Raw genomic sequence first — 14,416 nt, 5'->3', positions numbered from 1 at the left:
AGAAAGGAAAAGAAAAGAGGAATTGCAAAAAGGTGAAGCCCAGAGAAGTCGTTAACGTGAACGAAAGGAACGTTAGCATTGGTAACCAGAAAAGAATGCGGCCCGCTGTTTCGCAATGTCGCGAGAGGGACAAAGTAGCTGGTGCTTGTAGCCTTGTCGTATCGGTCGGTGTATAGTGATCGATAAAGGACCGTTAAATAATTAAACGGCGCATCTCGTGGGATTTATCGTAGACCAACACCTGGTAGGCGATAGCGCGGCCATTCGTATGGAATCGTATGGTTCGATCGATTCGCGGCACGCCCTCAGCACATCGGGACAAGGCTTTTCAACCAAGCTCGAGCCGATTCATTCTCAACCTAATTCGTGCGCCACACGTGCACCACTGATTTATCTATCGTCTTGTAACTGTATCACTTAACCGGAAGCATCGAGAAATGGAAATATTATCGCGTTGCCTGACTACTCTGTACAGGTTGCTTCGAAAGAGTCACCAGTCATGTCATTGGATATCTTACGAACGATCTCGAGCGATTGATCCATTTGGAATACAGCGTTCCAAAGCTAATCTAAGAAAAGAGAAAAGCGCAGAAAAATCCAAGAAGATTTTAGTTTCATCGGCACGACGATCTGTAACGACAACGATTTTATCAGTTCTTATAATCCGAAGCGAATCAAGGGCAATCGAAATGACCTAGACATATTAACGTACTGAACGTAAAAATAGCAAGTAACTTGAAGCAACCAACCTATTTGAAACACATTTTCCCCTATTATTCGTCATTTCTTCTCCTCGTTATTTCAAAGCTAATTTAAAAGTTTATCGCAGAAAGATTCACACGATCAAACTTCCATCTCATCGGTCTCACAGTTTGCATCGATCTTGTTCAGTTTCTATGATCTCGAACGAACAAAGGTCAATGAGAAAGAACAATTTAAGGAAATACTATGATCCATCGAACACAAAAGTGTCGCCAGTGACGTCTCTGGTTACCGAACAAACGACCTTGAGCAATCACTCGACTCGCGAACGTGTTCTAACCCGTTTTCCCTTGAAGTATGATCTGATATAGTCTAAGAGTCTATTAAAGAACGATTCGCATCCGTAAACCTTGACCTCGCCACTGTGTCAATTTGTGTCGACTCCGATATCTCTTCCAGTTTCTACAATCCCGTGCGAATCAAGGCCGATGAAAGAGTCTCGTAAAGCAAAGAGAGCCGCCTGGCAGAAGTCGATTCCACGGCTCGGGCCATAAATCGTCGCCGGAACTCGTCGCATAATTTACCATTGGTACATTTTAATCGAAGAAAATTGACGGCCGTAAACGTCCGCCCGTGCCTGGGAATGTCTAAATTGCACTTTTAACAGGCACCGTAACCGTCTTATCGCGCGGATCGATCCGGACTCTCGATTTACGAGTTGCTATTAATTAACGGTCGATCCACGAGCCGATCGCACGATTTATCGGGAAAAACGATCTTCCAAAAACATCGGTTCTCGACTTTCTATCTTGCTCAACGCATTTCTTCGTATTCTTCCCACGTAATTGGTGCTGTTTTCAGTTGATTCAGAGGCAGACGCTGGCATGGTGCCGCTACGAAAATTCCTCAAGGTGTTCGACCAACTCGCTCCATTTTCTTAACGTTTTCGCACCTGGCCGTTAAAAATACGCGAACGTTTTTCACAAAATTAATCATCTCGCTACGATACTCTAGAAACTGAAGTCTATCTTTGGTACGTGAACTGTGACGGTGTTCGTTGATTACGTGTATTTGTCAGCTATAAAGCGAAACGTCAAACTTTACGTGTATTTCGACAAAGAATTAAGAAGACCATCGCTGTTCGTTGATATGGACGATGAATTGGATAGAAACATCGATCGGTCGTCTTCGTAACTCGAACATAAATATCTTGAAAATATCATATACCGTACGAAATTGCACAGCACATTGTACAGCGAGATCGCCGATAAAGGGACGTGTCAGACGAGAAGAGATCCGATCTCGTAACAATACGTATTCTTATCTGCGTATTTATTTCTGTCACAGAAATTTAATTTTGACCATCAATGTATTAAAATATTTAGATACATATCATAGTTTGATAAACCTACGTAATATCGAAGTAGACAGAAAAAGGCAAGCCAGCCAATGGCTAGCGGATTGCTCGTGGATGATGCGATCTTGATATAATGTCAAGGGCGAGGTACACGCGGTGCGGCATACACCGAGCACGCGTGTTCGAGTCGCAAACCGGGTATTTTCGGCCGCAAATCGAACGTTCGACGTGTACGAATACGGTTTCGGTGTACGCGAAGATCGTCTATGACGAAATGCTGCGCTGATTCGCGTTGGCGCCAGTTTACGTATTACGAATGACAGTAGAACTTGGTTCGTCAAACCCGGTGGAAGATCTTTTCTCGCGTAGAAAGTGAAACTGATGGAATTCGAGTGTTGGAAGGAAAAATACGCGATAGAAGCGAAACAAACGAAACCTAAATTTCTCGTGAAAAATTCTTCTTACATCGTTAACATTGTACAGCATAAATGAGCTAAAAGTTTGCGCCAACTCGCATTTCCGTCCTACACAGTGAACGTACTTGATTATCACTGTAAAGAAGCATAAGTCCGAGCTATCTTCGTGTATCGTATGCAATGAGCTTTTTTTAAGCATACGTTTTAGCTTCCAAGAAACTGCATCACGTTATCCATACTTGCGTTACACGTGTTAACCGTACATGAAATTATAAACAGGTATAAACAGGTATCGTCGATAATCATTATCGATACGTTGACTAACAATGTTTCAAACGCCTCATAACTATCTTGTATAATGTTTCATCAACATAGACAAGCTATAAACGTACCTCCTAATCGACTACTCATTCGCTTAGCCATCCAACAGTTGCTCTTGGAAAATTTCTATTCGATTTACAGTTTCAAAGAAATATTAAAGTGTTCGCTCAAATTTTAGTAAACAGCTGTTTGTATGAAAAGATGGATTTAAACCTACGGTAGAAACGATTATTTTCTAAATTCTCCTATTTTCATTTTTCTAAATCGAAGATCTAACGATAAGAAAAATGTACAGAATGTGCATAATACAGAAACGTGGAAACTCTGTAATAGTAGAAGATGCAAGGTAAATTTCATTACTTTAGATGATAAAACGATAAATTTGCATGAAAATCAAGTCGATCTAATCGGTAGAAATCATTCATGAGGATCTGAAGGCTTCGATATGACCGCTCCTAATGATCGTAATCGGTTGGAACGATTGGAATCGGGTATCAAGGGGATAATACGGTGGCATATGTCTGAATCAGTTGGCCCATTCAGTGGCAATGACCGGCGGACCTTGCAGCCAACCGACGAGCCAGAAATTGACAATAAACGTCCATTCACGTAATAACAATGCCGCAATGACAGCCGTGCGTGTGATATGTAAATGTCATGTCCACTGACGACGATGACTGACACTGAAACTACCGACGATTCATCGAAACCGAGTTCGAATTAATCGATGGATACATAAATCATTAACAAGACCAGTTATTCCATAAAAACAAGAATAATTAATTAGTTAGATGTTCTGTTTCTCTTTCAAAAGAATTTAATTATCGTTGTTATATCGTTTACGATTTTTGAATTATTTCAGAACCGAATTTTCTGAACTGTGGGAATAATTTCTTACTCGTCTTTGTTTCTCAACTAATTTTCATAAATTTTTCCTCCCAGAAACATTTAATTACGATTATAACATTCTTTGCGTAACTTGACTCTTTTGGAATCAAATTTTCCTGATTATGGGAAATATTTCTATTTTAACTGTTAAAAGTCAGTAGTTAAACCGACGTGCGTAAAATGGAATCGAACATTGTTATTTTCCTAAGAAATAATTGTCGCACAAGTCTAATGTCGTTTCTTTCGATGACGAGTTTCCGGCATAAACAAAGTGCTTTGTAAAAATTAATGACTTTTCTTTAAACCATCGATGTCATGATCCTTTTGTTTAACTGTGTTATCGATGTAATATATATTACTTTGACGTGGTTGTCTTATCAGGGTAGATAAATGGTTAGTCCAGATAATTTTAAGCGACACTAAATTATCGCTACGTGTCCGTGATATTCTCTTTGCTATTTCTCATTTACTTAAGATTGTTTTTCAGATTGTACTTTACGTATAAATTAGACAACTTATAATTGTGGAGATATGTTGTGCGTACAGTTGTTTATAAAGTGCTAGACCAGATATGCAATTTAAAGTGGCAAGGAAACATCGTTTCATGTTCGAAGCATCCAATTCCGTATTGTCGTTGCTTGTTTATTTTCTGATAAAAATTGGACAATTTTTGAATTTCGCAAGAACGTGTCGAAAACTTGTTTCGTGTTTTCCAGATTCATACGAACTTCCCTTCCGCTGTAACTAGCTTGCGTGTTAGAACAAATTGTCCAATTTTACGATTAATTGATCTTAAAGAATGCAATAAAGTATCGTTTAAAGCGATCGATTAGATAATCTGGTACGATACAAACATATCGTTTCACGTTTGAAGTACAGAATTTTTCTTTCGCAATTTCTTGACAGTTTCGGATAAAAAATTACAAATGAACAAGTTCTGCAATTACACGAAGTGAGCAGTATCGTAGAATTTCAATATTTGATTTTGAAATTTAACGCGTTTCACCGTTGTGAAAGTAAATATAATAAGTAAATAACGATATAGATTGTCAATTTTCAATGATTAGCGCGTAATATGTTACGTCGATTACTTTAATTTAAAAAGACAACAAAGGTGGCAAACAATTTGTGCATCTGTAATTCGCAAAACACGTGTGTGACCTTTAATTGTTCCGATAATTTAACAAATAGTTATAATACAATGAATTTTACGTTTGAAAAGAGGAACAACGAATAAATTAAGAAACCTGTCAATTATATCATAATTTAACACATGTCATAATGCTATAAATTATATTATAATACCGGAGTAATTTTGTCGAGTTAAATCGATGGTGGAAATGTAGATAAGATCGATACTGGTAATGCAATGCTAATATTATCTATGTTGGTGGTAGTTTAATCAGAACACCAAAGATGAATGGATATTACACTATTGTATTACTAACGTTACAGTCAGCTTCATTATGTATCAGAGAATCTAATAGATAGAATACACTATACTACCATTTTTTTTTTGGTAAAAATAATTTTATTATTTTATATTGGAACGCGATGATATTAAGAAACACTCGATTTTACACGGCGATGAAGGGTTAATATTTTGCAATTTTCAGCAGATAAACTTATTACTCTGAAACTTATATTACGCACATTTCCATTGAAAATACATCAATAGAATTGTAAAAGTTACGCCACTTCTTCTTTTAAACAGAAACTTCTACAATTATGAAATTAAAAATTAATAAGGGTAAATCAATTTCATCCAGCTCGATCTTATCCCTTACAAATGTAAAGTATAATATAATTCATTTCTAACAAAATAAAAATTTCGATCATCCCTGGAACAAGGCGGATAATAATCCGAAATTCTCGAAATTTAATTACTTTGTCAAAACACCTTTATTTCTAACAAAACGAAAAACATACAAAAATCTCTACACGAATGAATTGTATCTAAACTAAATCCTGAAAGTCGCTACTCTAAGAAAATTTCTACTTTTACCAAAATAAATAAATAAATAAATAAATAATAGATCTTTAATTGTAGGAATTATTATTCAAAAAATTGATATGTAATCGAAACGATAAATTAACGCCAACCTTGCCAGCCTCGGTCAAACGACCGCTTTGAAAATTTCATTAAAAATTGTTCCCTTGAACAAAATTCTTTTGTTCATCCAACTTTATGTGAATTCTTATATTACCTGATTAATCGATTTCTCAATTTTTGTTAATATAAGAATTTGCATAAAGTTAGACGAACAAAAGAAACAACAATAAACGTACAATATTAAATTAAATTTTAAAACCGGTCTCCCGACCTGGCCTGGCAAGTCCAATGCTAATTCATTTTCTCAATTCGAAAGCTTCAAACAAAGGAAAAGAAAAAGAGGCGAAATAACGATTATACATCAAAAGTTTAATATCCACCATAATTTCATGGTAGTACAACTATTACAAGCATGGGCTGCCAAGAGCAGTCTACCAGTTTCTCTAGTTTCCTCTTCAACGCACCTCAATCCCATTCAGCCTTCAACCCTGCACCCTGCCGCGACAATCAGACGCCCTGAGCAACGTTAGTCGGACTCCAGCTACGATAGAGCAACCGATCTAGGTCAATCGGTTGCCAAGCAACAATTTCCTCGTCTCGTCGTACGCGTTGTCTGAAAATCGACGACGTAACGTCGCTCCTCGCTGAACCGGGAAGTATACAGCTCCCGTGGGTATTTTCCCTGCACGGTTGTTGCCTCAATTTTGAATCGATTACGCGGTCGAAGAAGCGATCGAACTGTAACCGCACCGTGATTCGTCTCGTGTGCAAACGAACGCCGGCCAATTTCCACGAATTCACCGCGGTATCGAACGAAGGTAATGGGGAAATTGGTCGGACGCTGTGAAGAACTGGAAGCGGCCAGAGACGAAGGGACTCTATTACCCGCCGAGTTACAGCGATCATCGAAGTTTCTGACCGAGTGGAAACTTTCCACCTGGGTTCAATGTTTCGTTGTTTCGAGGTTTTATGGTGGAACAGCGTGATCTCCAAGCTAGGATCGTGCTTTCGTTAGAATTTTAGATGGGTAAGAAATAAATGTTACGTTTCATGTATAATTTATTTTCAATTTGTTAATAATTCGATGTATTAAATGTAAATATTCCTAGCTTTTATTCTTCATAGTAATTAGTAGATTAATCAATTTCTTCTTACATTTTGTATTTTTAGTTGCACGTACACGTTGGTATCTTTGGACTTTGAATCTTTTCGATAGACACGTTCTTGGCGACTAGGATTTATTACTGGTATAGTAAATTTCTCTGTAAATGAACAGCTTGTTTCACGATTCAAGTAAACGTTTTAGACGTTTGAAAAATAAGATGAATATTACTTCGTCGATGTTATAGGCTAGCATATTTTAGTGAAGTATTAAAAGAAATGTTTTGCCTTAGAAAATGAAACGATAGAACTTTGTTGGTAACCAAGGTTCCTTTCCTATTTATCCGTGGAATTTTCATAAGATAAATTCGACATGCGGTATTGTATTTGCGAAACGGAGTCAAATTGCAGCAAGGAAGAGAATGACAGTGGTTTTGCAGGTACGCGTTTCACGATGCACCTGCGACAAATTTTCGATTCCCATGGGCCAAACAATTTGTAGACAAAGCGAATTTACTTGGTGACTTATAAAGACGTAAAATTGTTAAGACCGTTGTACGGGAAGCTTATACTGTAATACGGTTTCCTCAAACTTGTCTACTTTTCAAAGAAACGTATATACGAACGAGCATTAATCCGTGTCTTTTATGCTCCAATTTGCCTGCATTCAATTGTATTCAATGAAAACTCGCAACGGTGCGATTACCATCACGACGTTACGTTATTTCGCTACCAACCAGTTTGTTGATAAAACGATAGTAATCTCTATATGAAGAGAATTCTGGGCGAATTATCTTTAAGATTCATGCAGATAAACTGCTTTTAAATAATTATGCCAGCGCGGTGCACGATTGTTTTATCTGCGAAACTCCTCTGCTTTCGTATAATTATGATTTCAATGAAAACACAAACTTAGATTATTTCGTAACAACACGCAGAAATTAGAAATTCCCCCTGATTGTTGCGTTCTCCGTACTATTTGCGTTTCATTGTTGAAATAAATAACGCGAGACCTTGACGCAACAAAAAAAAAAAAAAAATGTTCCCCGTAATTCATTCTTATCTCGATCGATCGCTATTTTCAATAAACAAGTAAAACAAAGTACAAACGACGTACTATCGTCCATTATATCGTTACCATCTATTAGTATTGCATAATTATTCGGACAACTTAATTCCAAATTTACACTTCGATGCTTCCACTTGTATAATTAATGGAAAGTTCTCGGCTTACCTAACGTTCATCCAACTACGAGCAATCTTCGTAAACTATTTCAGTTTCTGTTTACATTTTGCCAAACACGTTGTTCGAACTTCGTTGATCGAGTTGGTCGCTGTTCCAAGCAAAATGTCACGAATCAAATCTGATCGAATCGAATGAGATCAACGCAAAGCGAAACTCGTCGCGTGCGAAAGAACGCGGGTTAAGCTTTGACGAGGCAAACCGAAGCCAATGTAAATGCAAATCCAAGCTCCGACGTATTACGATAGTTGAAGTTAATGAAACGAGGAACAGCGGTGAAATAATTGAAATTGTTCCGTACAGAAATAACACGAGCTCTGCGTGCACATGTGACTACTGTCTACGGATCAATGTCACACGACGAACAATCAATGAGAATTGGTTGGTCGATGGAGACATCGCAGATAACCGGCGCCCGTATTATACGCGCTTCGTGTGGGTGGCTGGTACAATCGTGTTCGTGTGCCTGGGCACACACGTAAACAGGTCGTGTTCGTGATAACCAGCATGTCATTAGCCTGTCACGGACGACGAGACGCGACGCGCGGCGTCTCTCCGATTTCATCTGGCGTCAATGATCGGGATCAATTTGCGCTGACTTTGCCCAGAGGGTGGCACAAACCCACCAGACACTGGCAGACTTCGATCGATTTCACGCGATTTATGATCGAGACGTTGTTGAATCGCGCGGTTGACACAGAAAGAGATTTTGTTCTTATTTCATTCGCAGGAAGTGGATCTACCCGATGTCGTAATCTGTCGGTGAGAGGATACAGTTGGATTAGCGTCCTGCCTGCGCTGGGATTTGCAGTGTGTTATACACGTACTTGGAGATTAGCAACTGCAGATTTCAGTTTTAGTGACCTGTTTCAACAAAGTGCGATGGTTTAAGGAACTTAAGTTTATTGCCATAAACACCGACTATTATCTTAAACTGCGGAATGTTTGATCGCAAATCAAGGAACGTTAATCAAGAAATATATATATTAACGTTATTCGATTTCTCTCGGACTTGAATAATAGATGAAATACAGGGTGGTTGGTAACTGGTGGTACAAGCGGAAAGGGGGTGATTCTACGCGAAAAAAGAAGTCGAAAATATAGAATAAAAATTGTTCGTTTGAGGCTTTGTCTTCGAGAAAATCGACTTTGAATTTTCACATCTCGTTATAACGGATCTCACTGTAGATCGTTGTTTCGATGGAAAAATTAAAAAAAAAATTTTTATTCTATAGTTTCGACTTCTTTTTTCGCGTAGAATCACCCCTTTCCGCTTGTACCACCAGTTACCAACCACCCTGTATATCGTATGCATCTACAATATGTTGAAAGTGTTTTCAAGATCGATCTGAAACATTCGGTCGTCCGAAAAATTTCTTTCGTTTTATAAGGAAATAATGGATGCACAACATTTTCTGTTTTATATTATTTTATCAAATTACGTATGATTCATTTTGTTCTATCAAAATAAAAATCATGAGGTTTAACAGATTAGATTTCACGTTTGTATAAAGATGCATCGTTGTAAAAGACGTGTCTGTAAAAGAAAGACACTTTTCGGACAACCTAATCCATCAACGTTCTATTGGGTTGGCAAGTGATTATGGATTTTGTCAATACCATCAAATGACCAATAAATGACAAAATATCAAAAAATGACAAAATTCGCGATCACTTAGTTGCCAATCCAATAGTCAGAGGCTAATTGCAAGAACAACGACGAGAACTAAATTATCAACGAAAGCTGAAGGTGGTTCGTTCTGGAAATAGTATCTACCACGCGTTTAAAATAATAGGAATAAATAATAGGACAAATAATAGGAATCGTGAAAGGAAAATACGTTAAACACCCTCTGAAATTAGTATGCACTGCGAAACTTTCGATCTCGTCGGTCACATGTTAATATTTGTATTTTACGTATAAGAGTACTTATATTGTGTAACTTTTCTCTGCTAGCTACTTTCGCGCGACTCCTGTGTCATTCTCAGTCGAAACCATAAAATCAACTGTGTAGGAAAAGAAAGAGAAAAAGAGAAAGAGATAGGAAGAGTGTATGGGAGGCAAATTATGTATCGACCTTTACACGCATGCATGCGAGTATCTTTTTTCCCTATGTAACGTTCAATTTTATTTGTCATCGACTCGATAACTCGATTCGATCAAGCTGACCTACGTGAAGGAATGCGATAAGCGATTCTTCGGACAGTGGATAATTCCTATAATATTACTGTTTAAGGTGCGATTATACAGTGTGACGCAGAAGAAAGGTAACGGTGTATAAACTTGGTGACAAGACGACAGATTGATATGCATTTCTGGGAAATTTGAAAAAAGGAAAATGTCGAAAGTGCGTTTAATGTACAAAATATAAAAAGACATTTAAACAGCGAAGTATATACTTGTCCTAAAATTTAACAGGAGTAAATTAATTAAAATTACTTTAATAAAGATACGAAATGGCATAAAAATCCGTGGCCTATTCAGGACAAACGCGTGCGATCCTTTGTAGAGATTAGACCTAGCTTCAAAGAATACTCAACAGTAACGTGCATATTTCCACTCGGGCTTGTGACAACGTTATCTGCTGAAAAAATTATAGTCGAACAGGCATTTTTGCAGCGTTCGTTCGATTTCCAATTCGGCGAAAAATTGTCTGGAAAGCAAATCGATTAATTTTACTAAATAAAGGAAGGAACGAGTATTCGCTCGCTTGGTCCAAAGTAGTCTAAACGAATCTTTTTTACCATACAATTGGCAAATTTTTGGTTGGTAGCGGTACGTAGTAGTCGAAGACCCGGACGGATGAGAAATTGAAAAGCGCGAAAACAGACGCGTGGCCACAGCCGGCTAAATCGCAAACAAGGACATCGTGACCAACAATACGCTGAATGTCGGCTTCGACACGGATGCTCGCCGATTAACCTTAGGGTTTTTGAAAGAAACTCGCGATTACCAGCCGTATCACCGGTATGTAACGTGTTACCGCACGCTCGTCACCACGGTACCCGCACGTCGCCATTACTTTGTCTTTTTTCATCTTTATTTCCTCTCCATTTTGCTTTTCCCTACTATTATACAAATGTGTTATCTGGAACGACCTCTTATCGGATAAAAAATAACCGAGCGTTGCTTAAATCGTGCCAGTGGAGATTTCCAGTGGAGATTACAGTTTGCTAGTGAAATTTCACCACGTTCCTTAGTCCTTCTTTCTAAAGGTTTCCAGATTTTCAAGACGACAATGGTGCGAATCATGAAACGACATTGAAAGAATTAAAAAGGTAGAATCCAAAAAGAGATTTGTCTTGCCATTGAAATATCGCGAAGAGTACTTTCGACATTCTGAATGTTTCTGTATATGCGTTCTACGTATCGTTGAATACAATTTTAGTATAAACGCCAAAATATCAATATTTGTATGCAACGTAAATAGTTGTAGCCAACGAACAATTCTAAATGGAAGACAAAAATTTCGTTGGGAATTTCCCTTCTACCGATCAATTTGCGAGTTCTCTCGCAAAGGAGAAAGGTTCTACCATGTGGATGTTTGCAATTTCCTCTAAGTTTGTAGATAGAGCATATGCATATGTATATTTGGTGGTGGAAAGGGACGGAATATTTCGTTATCGTACACCGATTCCGCTTGAAATTGGAATCTCCTCTAATCTTGACACGCCTTCGACTATGTAATCATATCTGTCAGACCATTTCGCAATAGTTCGTTCCTAACAACCTACGCTTTTATTTTTATTCGATTCTTCACGATTCGCGTAAATAAGTTGTTAGGAAAATTTTTACGTTCTCACGATCGATAAAGATATTTACCGAGATACAGCAGCTACTTGATGACTGCATTCTGCCATAAATTGCATGCATTGATAAAGCTCGCGATGTTCTTTACTTCTCATTCCGGAGCTAATACTGAAATTTTAATTTCTTCTAAACATGATTTTAATATCAAAACGATAAGATGTCGCACTTTCTACTTATAGAAAAACCAATTTGCGGTACTACAGGTGGCGATTTCCAAAAAAGTCTTCTTGTGCTTGAATCTTCCCGCGTTTTTCAACAGCCAATGCAACTTCCACTCTTAAACTTTCCAGCTTCCTCTCCACCGCAACCGTATTTCTTCAACGTTACTCGAAAAATCGAGTAATAAGATGTTTCGTTAAGGAGTCAGGAATATTCAAAGGACACCAACCAGCAATAGACCTTCGGTCCATTCAGATCGTTCAAATGACATTCACGCGATTCTTATCGCGAACACCTGTCGACAACTTTGTGACCCACGAGCGCGATACGCGAAAGGAAAAGTTCGATCGATGTTACGTCGATGTAAAGACACGCAGGTCGACTGTGTTGCTAAGTAAGTTGTTGCCTTTTCTAATCAATTTCATACTTGTCGTTGATAACAGATGAAAATAGACACTGTTGCAAGAGGAAATTAGAAATTCAATTGCATGGAAAACTTATGCAAGACGAACGAGTTTACGGAAACATGTCGGATGGCATGACGAATCGATTCTGGAAGACATCGTTTCCAGATTGACAACTATACTACGTACGTACGATGGCTTTCGAAGTTAAGTACCGTTCAAAATACGGAAGGATAGTCTATGCAATGTATATTTGTTGGGAGAAACACGATTATCTTTATCGAACCTCGGACAAATATTTTATGCTATTTCAGTACGCTCTATGCTATTTTAGTCCTTTGGCGCGTAAATAAGGAAATGATTGTATTTTCGCGACAATTACTATGCTTGAATACATCGATTTCAAGCTTCTCTGAGTATCGTTGTTATCTATTTTTACTATACCAAGTAAAATACTTGCTCCGAAACTTTGCAAACAGGAAGAAAAGCTAAAGCTTTTAAAATACGATTAAAAAAATCCCCGATTTTTCCAACAACTTCTTCCGTAGTTTTCTTTTTACGTATTTTCCTATATGTTTACATTTTTAGATTTCTAACAAACATTTGAAGAATGTTAATATTAGAATCTCTGTTACCCTGACAATGGTATATACCGGATAAAACCAATGAAAATACGTGAATTTGTGCGAGATAAAAATAAAAATTGATGGCCACCAATAAGCGCGACTCTATGGGAAAAATCGAAGGAAGAAGAGAGCCGGAACGGCGCGCAATTGGGTCGCACAGTCACATGTTCTTGTCAAGGCGACCGGAAGTAAAGGGCGTTCGCAATCCTGGATGAAGGAAGGCTGTTAACAAGACTTTTTATTTTTTCGCCAGTCTATGTTTGATTTGGTTCTAGCCAAGCTAAGCCAACCAGGTTAGTCAAAAGATCATGTTCCACATACGAACATCGGTATTCGGGAATATTCAAAATAAAAATTAATTTACTACTTAAACTGTACACAACGATCCTTTTGATGGAATTACCAGCTTCGTAAATATCTATAATTAGCCATTTCATTATAGGTAATGAGGAAAACTCGTCGGTTGTTACGTTTTGATACAATCTGGATAAGATGATAAGCAGATTATTATCATTATCTTTAGCATAATTTCTTGGTATATTATGTTCGTAATTTTAGTACCCGTATTAACATTATTCCGCGAATATAAATTAATTGTTGAAATAGGGAATATCGTATTGAAATAAAAATGGAAGATGAGGAAACCTTATGCAAATGCGTGGTATTTAAAACGCTACGCTTGAACCTCGATTATCTGATAAATGTTCACGTAATATCGAACACGTTTATTTAGAGCTGTCGATTGTCGGATTGCGATGGCAGATAAAAGGAAATATCGTATCGAAACAAAAACATGCTATTAAGGTTAAGTAATATATTTAATTAATTAATATCACAGATTTTTATAAACATTCTTATCTTTTCATCAATTCGTAATTTCTAAAGAGATATCAATAACCTTGCTGTTTCATGTTTTCCATGAATTTACTCGGCAGGAAGGTTAATGAAGACTATGAAAAATCAAAATTGCAAATTACCTTCGAGAACGTGTGAATACGTGCGTGAAAGAGTGAAAAGGATTTGCATATTCGATAAAAATGGCTCGTGCCTGAACGTTCGTCGAGCATCGATAATTAATTTCGACGAGTTTGATAATAAAATCACGAAATTGAAGCATGATGTAACGTGACGTAAAAACAAATTCTCTGGTTAAATCAAATTCAACGAAATACTACATTGAAATGTTGAATGAGCGAAAATGTGTTTTCTTGGCTGTGACAGGTGCAATGTATCTAATCTTCGACGTACAAGTGGATCTTTGAAACTCAAAGGTTATTGCACCACTCTAGCAACAAGTGTCAGTCAACGGATAAGAGAAGGAAGAGAAAGAGGAGA

General features: G+C 37.6%; 1 protein-coding gene and 1 long non-coding RNA gene across 3 annotated transcripts in view; one reads left to right on the top strand and one right to left on the bottom strand.

The window, feature by feature from the left end:
- Positions 1-14,416, bottom strand: part of LOC138181993 (terminal nucleotidyltransferase 5C) — a 160,333-nt gene that overhangs the window by 109,972 nt on the left and 35,945 nt on the right. The window lies entirely within an intron of this gene.
- On the top strand, positions 2,041-9,173 carry LOC138181778 (uncharacterized). Of its 2 annotated transcripts, none has more exons than XR_011173604.1 (3): positions 2,041-2,764; positions 6,217-6,764; positions 6,908-9,173. It is a non-coding gene; the product is annotated as an uncharacterized LOC138181778 (long non-coding RNA). The 2 variants fall into 2 exon arrangements; XR_011173603.1 differs by having other exon boundaries at positions 6,134-6,764.

Source organism: Bombus flavifrons, chromosome 7, assembly GCF_040668555.2.
Source record: "Bombus flavifrons isolate JBK064 chromosome 7, iyBomFlav1_principal, whole genome shotgun sequence".
NCBI lineage: Eukaryota > Metazoa > Arthropoda > Insecta > Hymenoptera > Apidae > Bombus > Bombus flavifrons.
The sequence above is the reverse complement of the archived record's forward strand: the minus strand, read 5'-3'. Positions and strand labels throughout refer to the sequence as shown.